The 16,941-nt window shown below is 45.2% G+C and overlaps 1 long non-coding RNA gene across 4 annotated transcripts in view; it reads left to right on the plus strand.

The window, feature by feature from the left end:
* The first annotated feature begins 93 nt into the window (after positions 1-93).
* LOC116658631 overlaps positions 94-16,941 on the plus strand; it is a 46,981-nt gene continuing 30,133 nt past the window's right edge. For all 4 annotated transcript variants that reach the window (XR_004313850.1, XR_004313851.1, XR_004313852.1 and 1 more), the window contains exons 1-3: positions 94-226; positions 2,685-2,736; positions 6,370-6,573. This is a non-coding gene — a long non-coding RNA (uncharacterized LOC116658631). The remainder of the gene's footprint in view (positions 227-2,684; positions 2,737-6,369; positions 6,574-16,941) is intronic.

Below are 16,941 nucleotides of genomic sequence, written 5' to 3' on the forward strand. Positions count from 1 at the left end.
AGCCACGTGGCCCCGCCCACCGCGGGCGGGTACCGCCCCTGCCCCGCCCCGCCCTCCCTCCTGTGGGCGGGAGCTGGGGCCCGGAGTTCCCGGCTGGCGGCGAGCGCCTCCTTCGCCGTCCGCTGAGCCCTCAGAGCCAGGCCGGTTCCCGCCTCGGCGCTAGTAGCGAAGGAGCGCAGCCCAGGGGGCGCAGCCCGGAACCTGGAGCCCACCCGCCAGATGAAAGGTGTGAGACGTCCGCGGGGCAGAGCCCGGGACCCGCGTTTCGGCCGCCGCTGGGGACTCGGGGAAGTCGTTTGGCTTCTCACAGGCCCCGTATCCAACGGACAAAGAGTCCGTTGGAAGATTGGACCGATTTATGCTGTCCTAGGGAAGTTCTGGGGATCCCACCAAGCGATAAGATGGTGTGAATTAGAAGCCTGTGGGAGAGAAGAGGGACAGGTGCTGTCTCTGAGTCTGTGACCACAGTGACCCCACGGGGATCAGATGTGCCCACCCCTGGAGGCCTGTGACCGTCCAAGGAAAGCATTATTTCAGGGCTTCCTAGTCATAGATGAGAATCCCTCTTATTTTAAGCTGGGCTGGATTGGCGTGGCCATTGGGTGGAATCAGGGTTTCCTCAGCACACAAGTCTGGCCGCCCTAAGGTTGTTAGAACGATGCCTCCAACTGGGGCTCCTAGCAGCCCGGATCCCCCACACTTGACTCTCCAGCCTACTCACAGAGCTCCATATATTCACCTACGTGGCGCTCTCACAAGTAACCTGATAACTGATCTTGCGTTCATGTGTACTAAGGAGTTAATGTTTAATTTTCCCTGGTCGACCTTGTGTAGCTCCAAAGCTGAGTTATTTTAAGGGGATCAGGCGTTCCTCAGAGGACTGTCACAAGTGATCTTTTTTCTTGTGTCTTCTGGATTAGCCCACCTCACCTGTAAGCCATCTGAGACTAGATTTGCTATTCATTCAACATTTACTGTGTGGTTTCTTTGTGCCAGGCACTGTTCTTGGTACTAAGGATAAGGCAGTAAATAAAACCAAGTCATGGAACTTACATTCTAGTGGGTGTAGGGATAGAGAGATGATCCGCAAGTAAATGTAGCTCTATGGTGACAAAGGCTATGAAGAAATATACAGTAGGGTAAGAATAGGGTGACAGAAGAAGTGGTATTTTATTTTATACAGGGAGGTCAGGGATGGGCCCATCCCTCATATTTGCAGGGCCTGGGCCAACAGGACAAATGGAAGCCCACATATCATATGTCCACATATTTAAAAATTATAAACCAAGTTACACTTATGTAAAATTCCTATCCTTTTATTTTGACAGGTATAACTTCATAATAATATGGAGGGCCAGATTTAAGTTTAGAATTCTTGGACTCTCCTAAGATGTGCACTGGAATGGGGCCACTTAACTGGTCCCTGGCCCTCAACTTTACTGCTGCTCTTTGCATCTCAGCTGTATCCCATACTCAAGATGCCTGCACCTATAACATCCCTGTCTAACATCTGAGCTCCTTTCACACCTACCCCAAATAGCTACTCCTTGACTCCTCAAGAGGACAGATCTTGGGAAAAGGCTGATACAGTCACCAGAAGCTGGCCTGGTGCTATTGGGGCAGTGAAGTTTAGGGTCTCAGGTACCAGCAGTATGATCTAAGAAGAGGTGATAAACAGGAGCTTTGGGTGGGCACTTCCCCTTGGCCCGTGGGCTTCCAGCTCTATGGAAAGGGACGTGGCTGGAAGAGAGCTGGAGAGCTCAGAAACGAAGGCAGAGGCTCCTCTTGCTCCAGTCTTAAGGCAGTTCTAATGACATAACATTTGCGCCAAAGACCCAAATGAAGAATGGGAGGGAAACTTGTGGTGATCTGGGATAAGAGCATTCCAGGCAGAGATCTGGAGGTTGGTGCTTTTACTCCCTTTATGCATTCATATTCTCTGTGCCAAAGTCTTGAACTCCATAAAGAAATTACATGTCGACCAGTTAGTACCTCCCAACCCGGATGCTGGGTGCTCCTGCCTGAGAGTCAGCCCCTGTACAGCTTCTGCCTCCCACTTCCCTCACTCCTAGCAGGCCTGGCCTGGGGTCATCTGGATAGATAGTCCCCTAGCAACCTTAGATTCCAAGGGTTGGAAGTACTCCAGCAGCTAGATCAGGTGCCAGTAAGGGTCAGGTGCCTTCAGTTGTTAAGCAGTGTTGTAGTTACCTTCCCCAGGGGATTCCCTGGGAGTTAAGGGGACAATGTCTGCTGAATGTGCAGAGCACCTGGCAAGAACAGCCCACGCAAATGCACAAAGATTTGCTTGTTCACACATCTATTTCAGAACATCAGAAATGGGAAAGAATGCAAACGACTTGAATGGAGTAGATAAAGTTTCTTGGCAAATGGGGCCAAAGAAATTAGCACTGAGAGTTGTCAAACGTGGGGCTTCAGTATCTCAGAACAGCAATACAGGGATTTTCAACTTGAAGTCTTGGAAGTCTGTTCAAACAGAATCTTAAAAGGAGTCTTAAAGAGACAAAAGAAAGCTGAAGGGTGTGACCTACGGCAATATCCACTTTCTGTGGTCCATGGAGCTTCTTGGGAACCTCAGGGCTCCCCAGGCCACCATTCGAAAACCACTGGTCTAGAACCGAAAGCAGAAAACATAAATATCACAACTTCCCTTCTTGCCTTTCCAGGAGCTTCCTGGGATGAAAAGGTGGCAGAGGATGAAATCTACTCAGGAATGAGGTATGGAGGGGGAAGATGTGCTGAGGAAAGCAAGCATTAAAAGTGGGGCAAAGGGGGACTTTGGAATTCCTACTCAGGTCCCCTGTTGCTCTTCCTGCATACAAGCTGTAGGAAAGTGAGCCAAGATAAATCAGATGAGAGAACAAGAACAATATTGACTAATAGTTTGCACCTGCTGTTCTGAGCACTTATTAGATGTTGCTCATTTAATCCTCACACCAACCCGGAAGTTGAGAGTGTCATTGTCCCATTTTTACAGATGACCGAGTTCCAAGAAACCCTGTTGACTTTCCCACTTGTGAATCATTTGTGTGTTATGTGTGAATAAAAGAGAGGGAATTTGGGAGTCTGTCAACCAAAAATGAGATAGATGGTAAGAGGAATGTAGTTCATACACCAATACAGATAATTATGGTTCACAACAGAATAGTGTTTGGTAAAATGTGTCAGCTGGTAGCAGAGCATTAGATGACCTTCCACCTCCTCATTAGCACCGAGGATCAGAGAGGGGGTGTGCAGCTGGAAGGCAAGTGCCCAGCAGCGGAGAAGGGATCTCAGCTTTGTCTCTTCAGAACTCACCTCTTGATCTTCCAGATGAACCTTCCCATAGCTGGGGTCTGTTAGAATATCAATTCCTAAAGTCAGAAGAGAGTAAGAGTCTGTACTGTTAGATATGGCAGGAAAGAGAAGGCACATTCCAAAATTTGCTGATGGGGATTTAATGGATGGACTATTTACAGAGGGGTATGCAGGGTAGAGGGAACTGACAAGAGATGTGAGGTCCCTAATGACTGAAAACCGGAAGAAGTCCTTTGAGCACTCCTCCACGGAGGAGGCAAGGGGAGCGAACTGTGTGGAAAACCAGTGGGAGCTGAAGTCGGGGAAGAGGGGCCACCCAACCTGAGCCATGACCGCAAAATGCCACCACTGCCAAGGACACAGCAGGGAGGAGAGCAGGGAGGCACCGGGAATGTCTCACTTCCACCTCCATCTCCTCCAGTCCTGGATGTCTTGCCAGCGCCTCCCACTGGCCAAACCCAATCAGATCTAGAGGTGAGAGTGTGCTGATTATAGTCCACAGAAGTAGGCTTCCAAGACAAAAGGTGGGGTAGAGGAGGATGGAGAATGCAGAATACTGTATCCAAACTTGGGCCCTTCAAGACCTTGGAAATGAAAATGGAAGACACGAAAATCCTTGATGGTCCTTCTCTGAGTCTCCTGGGTGGGAGCAGGGAACTAGAAATCTACACGCCCACCAGAGAGCCAGCACAAGAGAGCTGCTAAGCAGTTCCTTCCAGCTTCTCACTCCTTCCTGTTCACACTCAGTCCAGTTGTCTTATTCTTCATCTGTCGAGGAGACTGAAGCCCAGAAAGGTAAAGGGACTTGCTCAAGGCCACACAGCAAGGTGATGGTGGAATCCATTTCTGTCAGGCTTTCCAACATAGCTATTGAAGTATTGGGAGCCTCAGTGCAAGGGATATTTAGGGCAGAACCCCATGTTCAGGTAGAGCTTCCCTGGTCTCCAGGTCACTTGTTGGCAATTCAAAAGGAATAGGCAACCCTCCCTCAATGTCTCTCACCCCCTGTGCACTTACCCTCTTCCCCACCAAAGACGAATTCTTTAAAGTGGAATGAAGCTATGAGACTGTACAGTCAAGGCCTTCTTGTCTGGGCTCTCTGGCCAATACCAGGAGTGAAGCCTTTTGGGAACCTGCAAGTCATCAAATGAGGCCTGAAGTCAAAAGCAAGAAGGCCACATTGCTGGGGTGCTGGGGTGGAGGGTGTCCAATCTTCCCCATAGGAGGCTTCGGGGCCCTGCCAGCTTTGTGATTCTGTGAGATTGATCTGGGGGAACTTTAGGCTTCCAGAGTAGAGGTCCTAATTTTAAATAGTTCCTGCCACGACTTAAGGGTGTCTCCTGGAGTTCTTGCATAGACAATAAATGTACATAACTATAAGTATAACACTATTTCTGTGAAAGGACAGAGTTTATAAACTTTATACATATGTATATATAAAACAGGACCATTCTCAGGATTTGCCTGAAGAGAAATATAATGAGGTCAGCATGTCAGTGGCTGCACTATGCATGTGGGTGCAGAGGGAAAGGGGTGGGAGGAGCAGGGACAGGTTGGAAGTGGGCCATCAGCTGAGGCTAGGATGGGGACACTTCTTCCCCAAAGCCACTGGTTTTGGAACTTGCTTGGAAGGTGCTGGGGTGTGGTAGTTGAACAGAGGTTATTTTAAGTGTGGAGTTCTCATCTATGAATGCCATGGTGATCATATCTTATTCATCTGTGGTTCCACAAGTCCTCAGACCAGTTTTACCAGTCCAAGGGTGAAAATTTTTTTTTCATTTTGAAATTATGTATTTCTTAAATATTTCTTTTAAAGATGAAATAATTAAGAGATGAATAGAGCACAGAAAATTCTTAGAGCAGTGCAACTACTCCGTCAGATACTATAATGGTGGATGCATGCCATTATACATTTGTCCAACATCACCAAGAGAGAACCATACTGTAACCTGTAGACTCAGTGTTATGATGTGTCACTGTAGGTTCATTGACTGTAACAAAGGTACCGCTCTGGTGGGGACACTGGTAATGGGAGAGGCATGTGTAGGGGCGGGGGTATGGAAGAACTCTGTACTTTCTACTTAATTTTGCTGCCAACTTAAAACTGCTGTAAAAAATAAAGTGAATAAAAAATGAAATAATAATGGACAGGTAACTTAAAAAAAGTTATACTTAATAGAAAAATCAAATTTGGTACCCTATTTGATCCCTGAAGTATTTTGGGAAACATTGCTGGCCTATGACAATCACAAAGAGTTTATGAGATTGACTTGTTGAATGTGTAAAGCTCAGGCCACACTTGGCTGGCTCTTGCCATCAGAGTGAGAGCCTTTCTAGTGCCAATTGCCCACCTGCAGAAAGACATTGTCCACGATCTGGAATTCAGAGCTTGGGTGAATTGTATAGAGGGCATTCAACTGTCATGGATCTGAGCAGAAAGCTAACAGCAATCACCTCCCAGTTTGGAATTACTGAGTCTTACTATGGACCAAGCACTGCGCTAAGTAAAGGGGCTTGGGGGGGGGGGTACGGGTGTATGTGTCAGCGAATAACACCCCTGTGTCCCCTCTCAAGTAAGGAACAAGCATAAGAAACAAATAGACTAGAACTCCTCCACTTCCTTACAGATGAAGCTGAATGGAGAATGTGGCTTAGACGTGCTTCCACAGAGAATCCCTAATTGAGCATAAATGCCAACTGCAGGCCCTCTCCGCGGGGGCTGCGCCTGGCTGGGGAGCCGGCTGAACAAATGAGGAGACACCAGGAGGCACCTGCCCGCACGCTGGCAGGTCCCAGGGAAGGAGACTCTGGCAGGGACTGAGCCACACTGTTGATTGAGTGCCTTTCCCTAGATTTACCGATTAAGCCCCCTGTCCTCCCGCTCAGCAAGGTGAGTGAGGACCAGGGAGAAGCCGGGCGTGTCATTCCTTGGCTCGTTCTCTTTCAGGGAGGGGATGGAGTGGAAATCCCACTTGTCAACCCTGAGTGTTTTGCATGTTTTATCTCACTTAATCCTCAGAACTGTCCTATGATGCTGTGATCTCCACTTTGCAGACATGGCCACTGAGTTACAGAGAGCTAAATACCTTGCCCAAGGTCACACAGCTATAAGAGGGCAGAGCTGGATTTCAGCACCAGATCTCTGTGTCTCCAAAGCTCGTGCTTAACCGCAGATCTGCACTGGCCTCCAGGATGTCCTGGATGGAGCCCCTGAGACCATGCCCTCCAAATTCAGCGATGCTGGTCAAAACGGCTAAGGTACATATCACAGTTCTATATCTATAAATATATCTTACAGCTGTACCTGTGCAAATGTCTACAGGCCTAGGAAGGCCACCCTGGGTCCCACATGAAGGGTGAATCATAGGACCCTGCTCTTAATGCCTTATAAACCATCCTGAAGATGTCCCTGCGCACAAAGAAACTTAATACACGTGTTAAAACTGGAAATCTGAATGTCTGAAGCCCAGCTGTCGGTACAGGGCCAGCTCTAGCTGTTGTAGGGGTTCAGGGGTTGCTTTTCTCTTTCTTGTCATACAGCCGTTAAAACAGTGAGGTGGACTTACGTTAATGACACAGAAAGGTACCCAAGATGATTTAAGTGAAAAAAGTAAGTGGCAGGACAATACGTATCACATGATCATGTTTGTGTAAATATTTCAAAGATATGCATGCATATACGTGCATTATTCTTAAATAAATGTGCCTCTGAATTTATAGAAAACCTTTGGTTAACTTACCAGCATTGCCTGTTGTATTACCTCTTGGGTGGCCATGGTAGGAAGGACATTTTTTATTTTGTGACTGTTTTATTTGAAAAAAATTTTCATGCTCATAAATTCACTTTAAAAAAATCAACTTTACTGAGGTATAATTTACACACAATAGAATTCACTCATCTTCAGTGTACATTTCAATGTGTTTTAAGAAATGGTGTGTACCTACATAGCTAACAGTGGAATCAAAATAGAGAACACGTCTGTCTCCACATAAAGTTCACTTGTACACTTTAAAGTTCAGCCTTCCTACCCCTGCACCCCCAAGCCCCAGCCCCAGGCAACCCCTGATCTGCTTTTTGTCACTATAGTTTAGTTTTGCTTATTCTAGAACTTTATACAAATGGGACCATACAGACGAAACTGTTTTGGTTTTAGCTGGTTTTGCTCGGCATAATGTTTTGAGATTCATTCTTCTTGTGGCATTTCCTCAAAAAGTTCAACACAGAGTTTATCCATTTTTCATTTTTCAGTTTTATTAGGTAGAATTGTTACAGTTTGACTGCACATGTACAATATATTGTGTGTAAATACATATACACAATATACTGCACATATTTTTAAACTTACATATATGTACTGTTTATTGTTTCTAAGAACATTTAGAGCCTTAGCTTTTTGAACTTACATAGTTGTCAAAGGAATAATTGCCAAGATAGATCCATTTATCATTTGATGGACATCTAGGTTATTTCCACCTTTTGGCTATTGTGCATAATGAACATTCATGTGCAAGTTTTTTATATGAATTTTTCAATTCTCTTGGATATATTCCTAGCAGTGAAATTGCTAGGATATATGGTAACTCTATGTTTAACTTTTTGAGGAATTGCTATAGTAAGTCTTTAATTAGAAAAAAATCACCTAATTTTGTTTCACTTTTTCAAAATTGTCTTGGCTATTTTAGTCCTTTGCATTTCTTTTTTTTTTTTTTTTATTGAGGTATAGTCATTTTACAATGCTGTGTCAAATTCCAGTGTGAGCACAATTTTTCAGTTATACATGAACATACATACAATCATTGTCACATTCTCTTTCGCTGTGAGCCACCACAAGATCCTGTTCCTTTGCATTTCTAAGTGAATTTTAGAATCAGCTTGTCAATTCTAAAATTTAAAAAAAGCTTGCTGGGATTTTGTTTGGGAGTGCATTGCATCTATAAATCCACTTGGTTTGCTACATTTTAATATTTTTTTAATTTAACTTATTTTTCAAACAATGCTTTCTAGGTGGAGTCAGACTCGTAGCTAGGAAGCAAGGACTCCAGGCTGAGTTGCTGAAACCTTTTGCCACATCTTCAGGGTTAGAGTGAAGCAATTTCAAGATAGCTCGTGCAGTAAGACAGGCCCGCAGAGCCTGGAGTAAGCCAGTGGAAGCCTTCTGTAATCATGTCTGTTTTGTACATTTATTACCTCATTTGTTTGCTTGCTGTTAACCCTCAGAATTTTAGACATCTTTGAAAATTCCAGCCTATCGAAGTGGTGCTAAGAGAAATGTTTAGTCCAGGACTATGAGCTGAAGCCAGTGTGGTGGGTGTAGCTGCAGAGGAAGCAAGAGAATTTCAAGGGGATGTCAAAACTCAGAGGAACAGGATCTGAGCCTCTCGGTCAGCTTTAGAAAGGGCTGCCTGAGATTCTGGGACTTGTCTGAATGAAGGAGAACCTTCGGAGGATTCTTGGTTATACCCAACAAAATCCTAAACTGAACTAACTGAAGCAGGAAAGGGGCATCGATTGCCTCATAGAACCAAGTCGAGGGTAAGGCAAAGCCATACCTGACCTCAGAGATGCCGTGACACCACCTGGCTCTGCACTTCTAGTCTCTGTACGTCGGTTTTATTCTCTCAGCCAGGCGCTTCCACAAGTTCAGAGCTCTAGTCGTTAGCTTTTGTCTTTGAGGTCAGAGGGAAAAAGACATAACTTCTCTCCCCTACCCTAGTTTGAAAAATACTGAGGGAAAACTCTGGCTGGGCTGGGATTACATGTTCATTCCTAGATCAGTCACTGTGATCAGGGAGGTGGGGTGTCACCACTGGCTCATCTGGGCAATGCGCCCATTCCTATCAGTAGACAGGTGAGCGTGGTCATTGGCGTCCCCAACCAAAACTACATTTTTGGAGTAAGAAAGGATCAATTTTCCAAAGAAATAGGAGTACTGTTATCAGGGGAAGAGGGAAGGTGGCGCGGCGCAGACCACAGTGGATGATGACCAGGAGGAGAGGTGTAGGATCAACCGGGAGAATGTGAGTCTAGCACCATGTCCGGGACAGCAGGGCTCAACTAACACTTTTTTTTTAATAGTAGGAAAGGCTGAGGTCTGAGTACCTATGGAGGTCACAATTCCTATGTCAAGACGTGTCATGAATGCACCAGAAATTTTCAGGTGTCCAAATAAACTTGACTTAAGCCATTTAGTTGCAAAAAGGGGGAGAAACACATATGACGAAGAAAGGATATCTTGCAAGAATTTGCCTAGCCCACAGTCAGCACTCAATTAATGCTTGTTGCATGAATTGCGCAAATGAAATGCTGAGTGTTTTTGTGTTCCCAGGTGACCATATCAGCATCCAGATGTTGCATTCTTATTTTATGATGACTTTGCTCTCAGCAGACACCCTGAAGGACTTCACAAGGCTCTACCCCTCCTTCCTTGTGAAATCTACTTTTCTCCTTGCTGTTGTCCATGGTTCAGCCACATGGTTTCTACCCTCCTGCCCAGCCCCTTGAGAAGATGCTTCTGTTGGGAAGATGGGTGTTCTAGATTGGCTGTGCCAGACATAGCCACCATATCTCCCGAGGTGCCAGGCTTTGCGGTTTGGTGGCTGGCCCTGCCTCACCTGTAGCCGGGCACTGTGACCTCTGGACTAGAAAGGGAGTTGGAATGCATTGTCTGCTCCTGAACTTTCGTAGAAACATAAATGCCCAGTCAGCTACTTGATGAGCCTGAATTTTCTGAGCCGACCTTCACGGTCTCCTCTTCCCAGCTTTGTCTTACCATCAAACAGAAGTTACCCATCTTCCAGTCCTTTCTGGAAACATGTTTATATGATTGTCTTAAAAGTAATCATGCTTGTGATGGTCTCCTTATTCACTGACCGTGGGATGTGAAATCTCTCTCCTCCTCTCTTGTCTCTGCATCTTCTGGCTGGTGCTCAGGTTGTCAGTAAGAGAAAAGATAGTCATTATCATTATTGCAGCTATGAATCATTGAGCACCTACTGTATAACCAGCATGGCGCTAGGTGCTGGGAATATGGCGATGAACAGAGGTGGGCACACTGGGCAGCTAAGGAAGATGAAGCTTCAGGAGCCTCACCCGCACCACCTGTGTGAGTGCTGGGAGTTGTAAGGTGTTCTGGGCAGGAAGAGGAAGCCTGGTGACCATCAGGAAGCATTTCTATGTGAGTATTTCTACTAAATTGTTTCAATGAGCACCTCAGAAGGGACTTAGATCTCCTAAGCTCTAGGAATTAGTGGCAATTTCTCTTCTCACTCTAAATGAATATTCATTTATAGTTAATTTTATATTTATAATTGTATATTTATTTTCTTAAAGAGGCCCCCCTCAAATGATAAAATCTTCAGCCCCCACAAAACCTGCCCCTGGTAGTGAACACAAGACATGATCCTTGCTCTCAAGGAGTTTACAGTTTAGAGGAAGAGACACTGATCAAAGAATTGCACAAGTAAATATACAGTATTAAAGTGAGAAAGGGTATGAAGGAGAACTGCGGAGTGTCATGAGTGCAACAATAGAGAAGGGGTAGGAGGGGCTTCCCTGGCTGAAAGCTGAAGAGGGAGTAGACTGAAATTAGGCAGCGGGTGGGGGCGGATTCTTAATGCTTCTGCTGCACTGGCCCTGATCTGAGGCGCTGTCCTGGACAGAGGCAGAGGCTGTCCTAGCCGGTCAGTTATAGACTTCTTCCTGGTCTTGTTCCTGGTGGATGATGTAGCTGGTGTCCAGGCTCTCCTCCTGTCCCAGAAAGAATTCAGAGACAAGATGCAGAGGTTAAGAAAGTAAAGTGGGGATGTATTAAGGGATGGATTGTACACTCTCAAGGGGAGAGCGGGCAGACTCAGGTGAGCGGCTGCCCTGAGTTTCTTTGGCAAGTTGGTTACTTAGGGTGTAAAAATGAATGCGTGGAATATTCACTGGGGAGGAAAGGGCTTGGGGTCATATTCCCTGATTTTCATCCCAACTCCACCTTCCCGAAAGGAGGAGGGAATTTCATCTTTATTTAACCTGGATTGAAATTGTCCTCATGTCGGTGCATGATAGGAACTTCTAATCTGCAAGGCTTATTTTATTGAAACGAGGGCATAATGAGCAAAAGGTTACACTCAGACACTGGAAATTCCTGCCTTTTCCCACTTTTCTTTGTCAGCCTCCAGGCCGCTCATCACCCCAAAATGTGTGACCACTTATCAGCCCCAAATTTCCTGCTTCTCTTTCTCTGCTCAGGGACCCCTGGTGCTTACATGATGTATGGTTTCCTGTACTTGACCTGTGCCCCTCCTTTCTGCCCAGTTCCTGCCATCTGGCCTCTGTCCCCCTTTCTCTGCTCATATCTATCTATCTGCCCGCTCTAACAGTCTCTCTCCTCTAGATCCTTTCTCAGAACAACCTCATTCCCTGCTTAAAACCTTCCAGTGACTTCCCGTGCACTTAAAATCCACATTCTGTACCGCAGCCTAAAGGGACTGCCTGCGCCTCAGACCCCAACTCCTGTTCCTGCTGCTGTGCCCCTCACCTACCAGGCCACAGGCCTGTGCCCACCGGGGTGGTTTTAAGACTGTCATTGGCCCAAGTAGCATTAATGTTGTAGGCATTACCCCATGTCATATCAACTGTATTTAAATGCACAAACATCACTGAATACCTTTGAATAAAATCTTTGGAAGCAATGTCTAGAATTTTGCTTTGGCAATCACCTGACCACAAGTAACTCCTTTGTTTTATAATGTGTTTTGATTTCTCAGAAAGTAATATGCATTCTGAGAAATTATTATAAAGTGAGAAAGTCTAACCAAAAAGTCAAGTTCAAATGTAGTAGTTTTTATGATTAACAAGTTGAACAAGTAGTGAAGACGTAATTACACTTATATCATTTAAATAAACATTTATTAATATTAATTTGCAGTTTCATTTTGATTTTGGAACCAGTCTCATGCCTCCCCGCGACCTTCCCCTTCAGACTAGCAGGCGTTTTTTAAAGACCTAGAAAAGTTCGTTGGCCTGGGAGCTATGCCTGTACCGCCTGCGAGGTAAAACAGTGCTGGCTCCTGACGCGGGCCTTTGTTCTCACTGCTCTTGTCTGCCTGGAGCCCTCGTCCTGTGGCCCCTTTAAGGAAGCTGGAGAGGAGGAGTCCCAGGTGCTCCTCTCCTAACTTAGCCACTTACCTACTCACTCACTCACTTCCATACGCAGTGTCTCAGTTTCTTAGGGCTGCTGGAGCAGAGTACCACGAACTGGGTGACTCGCAAAGCAGATTTAATGTCTCAGTTCCGAAGGCTACAAGTCCAAACTCAAGCAACTGAGGGTTGCTTCCCAAGGCTGTGAGCGAGAATCTGCCCCAGGCCTCTCTCCTAGCTGCTGACAGCCCGGCACTCCGTGGCTGGTGGAGGACTGTTTTCTCCCGGTGCTTCGCATCATCTTCTCTCTGTGTATGTCTGTCCCTGTGTCCAAATGTCCCCCTTTTTATAAGGGCACAGTCATGTTGGATTAGGGCCCACCCTAATTACCTCACTTTAACTTGATTACCTCTGTAAACACCTTATCTCCAAATAAGGGCGCATTCCGAGGTGCTGGGGGTTACTACTCCAAGAGCTTTTTGAGTGGGCACAATGCAACCCATAACAATGCATATTTACTTATTTGGTTCTGCATCTCCTTATTATCCAGGTCTTAGCTGGAATGTCCTCTCCAGACAGCTTGTCCTGATCAGCCTTCTAGGGCCCTTTTGTGGGATCCTATAGGGCCTTCCCGGGACAGACCCATCCCCCATATCCTCTGCTGTAGCTCCTCTCTGAGGTACCCAGAGAATAGTATCTCACGCATATTTACTGAGTTTCTCAGATGCTAAAAACCGCCACCAAATGGAAGAAATTAACGACTTGATAATCATGAGCACATAGCGTCTAGACCTGGTGCCTAAGGATTGATCACCAGCAACCAATCTGAGAACTGTGCGCAGCTGATCACATACCCTGGGACACCCTTCCCGAAACTGGCCTTTAAATATGCTCAACTGAAAACCTTTCAGGGTGTTAGGTTTTTTTTTTTTTTTTTTGAGCACGAGCCACCCTGTTCTCTTTGCTCTGCCCTGCAATTAACCTTTCTCTGCTCCAAACTCCAACATTTCAGATTGTTTGGCCTCACTGTGTGTCAGGTACTCAAACTTGTGTTCAATGAGAATTTTGGTGAGGCCGGCCTAGGAGTTTGTGTCCTTGGCAGGTCGACCTTGCCTAGGGCAGCCCCTTTCCTGAGTCCCAGCAGCTGCTGGAGCTCGCTTCTCTCCGGGGAACTGAACGAGATTCTCCCTGACAGGATCCAGCCGCCGCCACCACCCCAGGAGGTCTGGAGCCGAGAAACATCCAGAGCTGTGGTCCAAATTTGATGTCGCCTTGGGGTGAGTCACTCCAGCTTGTGAAGGCATGGCATTCTCTCCACTTCATCTGGGCTCACTGTGAGCCACTCTGGGTCTGTTCTCTTGGGAGAGCTGAGTCAGTCTGTTTGGAGGCTTCCATCTGGCCTCTGGGAGTGGAAGTGGAATTTTGAGAAGACACCTCCTCTGATTGTCTGCCTGTGAGATCAAAGCTTATTTATTGGTTGTGGTTTTGTGTGTATCGTTTTGGGGTGAGCCGCTCCAACCTGCGCAGGATGGGAGAATTCTACCCGTTCCACCTGGGCTCCTCCTCTTTCAGGAAGTGAACCATACTGCGTTCATTGGGAGCCACTCTGGGGCTGTTCTCTTTCAGGAGCCAGGCCACTCTGGAAGCCTCCATCTGGGAGTGGAAGTGGAATTTGGGGGCTACACCACATCTGATCTTTTGTTTGTGTAACGACGTCTGTTAGGGTGTGTATCTGTACTTGCATTGGCCGGCTGAGACGTCTTTGGTGGGGAACGGGGCTCGTGTGTGACACTAGGGTATCTTTCCTTATTGTGGAGACTTGGTTGGGATTTTCCCTTCCTAGTCTTGGCCACTCATTTCAGCTTCATCTCTGATCGTGCGTTGGTCGGCGTTCTCCAGTTTTAGACTGATGGGGCACTGGTTGGAATCCCTCTTTTTAGGGCTAGGGAACTGAGACCCTGAGAGACTGTTTCAAATTGTTTGCTTGAAAACTTGGTAACATCGGCCATGAATAATTAAGTATGGATGAGCAGAACTCTGTTCCAACTTTTAGTCCCCCTAGGGTATATTTTACAAAACTGGGAGGTCTTTAGCTACGCTCCCATAAATGAAAGGCAATAAAAAATATCATTTTGACACTGTGTGGGCTCCGTATCCCTGAGATCTGGAGAACAATGGCCCCTAATGGCTCTGATACTATATCAAAGTGGGTCTTTTGCAATTGCTTCGGCTTTTACCTTGGGTGTGTATGAGCGTCTGGGTGCCTGAGTCCAAATTCTGTCCTCTCTTCCTTGTTTTGCTGAAAGTCAGTCAAGTGAATGTGAGTGAATAATGTGCATATCATTGTCTATTATTGTTCTTTCTCTAAACTGAAGTGGATATTTGGGAACTGGAAAAAAAAATTCCTGAAAATAGCCAAGATGGCTGGGGTTTGTATAAGCAGTTAGAGGAGGAATTTGCATTTCTCACCCTTTGCCTTTGAGATGTAGATGATCTACCTGGGCTGTCAAGGAAAAAAAAAAAAAAAAAAAGTTAAAAAAAAAAAAACTCAAGTAGAAAAATTATGGGATCTCTGGTTCTGCCTGTCTTTACATGAAAAATTAACTTGTTAATGAGCTCTATTTAACTGACTTAAAAATAAGTGCTTATGAATTAAATACTTCTAAGTATAAAAGAAGCTAGACCAAATTTCAGGTTCATGTGATCTAGGAAATATTCAATATTGAATTGTTATCTGATAGTAAAGCCAACTCAAGCTTGTTGATACAATCAATACAGACATATCTTTTGTTGTACCTAGGTTTACTGAAGGTCAATAAGTTCATATTCAGAGTTTGTCAGCAGAAAGAAAAAAAATTAGTAACTTGTTATAATGAAATTCTTATTTTAAAATTTTTTCTTTCTTTTTTAAAAATTTAAATTAATTTTTTGGGGGTGGGGGAGAGGTAATTAGGTTTATTTATTTTTTGTAGAGGAGGTACTGGGGATTGAACCCAGGACCTTGTTTATGCTAAGCACTCTCTCTAACACTTGAGCTATGTCCTCCCCACCACTTGAGCTATGTCCTCCCCACCGATGAAATTTCTTGTAAGCGAATTGAATGCAAATGAGATAAGAGCCTTTGGGTCAACTCTTTAGAAATAATTTTGTTTTAGGAATGTATACTTACAAATGATGGTGAATGAAAAATATTGCCAGCCATATCAGTAAACAAAGGATGCCGTGACCATCAAGTCATCAGCCTTTGTTGCCTCCCCTCCCCTGACAGTGAGCGGAGGGAACTCAGGATGCAGACAAGGAGGCAGCCCAGTCTCTGCTGCCACCCCCAGTGGTGTCCCCGAGAGGGACTCAGGATGTGGAAGAAGAGGATACTGGCCCTAGACAGCTAGGAGCATATCAAAGGAATGATTTCAATAAGCCCAGATCTTTGCACCTTCCCATACATAGAAAAGCGCTAAATTCCTTAACTTGAGATGTCTAGTTTTCTTTAATTAACAGTAATCTTTTGATGTTCTGGCTAATTGGTCTTTGTGGCAAAACTCCTATATATCCTGCCTTCTCCACTGCCTCTGTGGAACAGTCCCTTAGAGCAATCTCAGAGGCTGCCTCCCGGGCTCAAGTCCTCAAAGTCTGCCAAATAAAACATAATTCTCAACTTCTAGGTTGTTCATTTTTTTCAGTTGACATGATCTTTCCAGATATTTGGTAACTGGAAATTTTGGAGTTGTGCTGAGTTAAATGATGGGAGTTTATTGAATAGCTGAATAGCGAGATCATTCTCAAACAAAAGAAGATACTGAAACATTCACTAGAAGTTGAGATTTTTTTTTTAAGAATTGAGGATCCTAATTTAAATACATAATTGAAGCTACTAAAAATAACAGGGGAAACATTACAGTAGGAAAATAGGATATGTGTTTTGGGTTTAAAAAAAAGATATGAGGAATGGAATTGCATTTTGTTAAGGGAAGGAAGAGTGGGTCCTAGAGCTAATTGTTTCTAGATGTGAAAAGAAAAAAGGGGGGGACAAACTAATATGGATACAGAAAGTTGAGGAAATTTTTTAGAAAGGGAGCCCTGAAAAAGGAGTTCTGTGCATGATCGGGCTGAGCTTAGATTAAACTTGACTAGGTAAATGGATTTTGTTATTAAAAGTAGTCTGGTGCTGAGAAGGAAAAGCCGTGCTGGGCCAACTCGCAGATCTAAGTTTAATTAGTGTCAGTAACTGATCTGTTCTTATTAGAAAAAGTTCTAGTTTACTGATTCCCTGCTTCCCTTTTGTGATATTGCTGAAATGTTTACGCCTTATTGGCCAATATACCCCAAGCTTGTAATCTACCCTTTAAAGCCTCACGCACGCGTCTTAGAGGTGCTCGGAGCCCCGAGTGTTAGTCCCTCCGAGCCTGCTGGCGTAATAAACCTGAGTACTCCAACCCTCCGAGTGCTGTTTGTTTCTAGGCTGGCCTGTCGTTTCTGTAACAGTGCAGGACTAGATTTGG

This window comes from Camelus ferus, chromosome 21, assembly GCF_009834535.1.
Source record: "Camelus ferus isolate YT-003-E chromosome 21, BCGSAC_Cfer_1.0, whole genome shotgun sequence".
NCBI lineage: Eukaryota > Metazoa > Chordata > Mammalia > Artiodactyla > Camelidae > Camelus > Camelus ferus.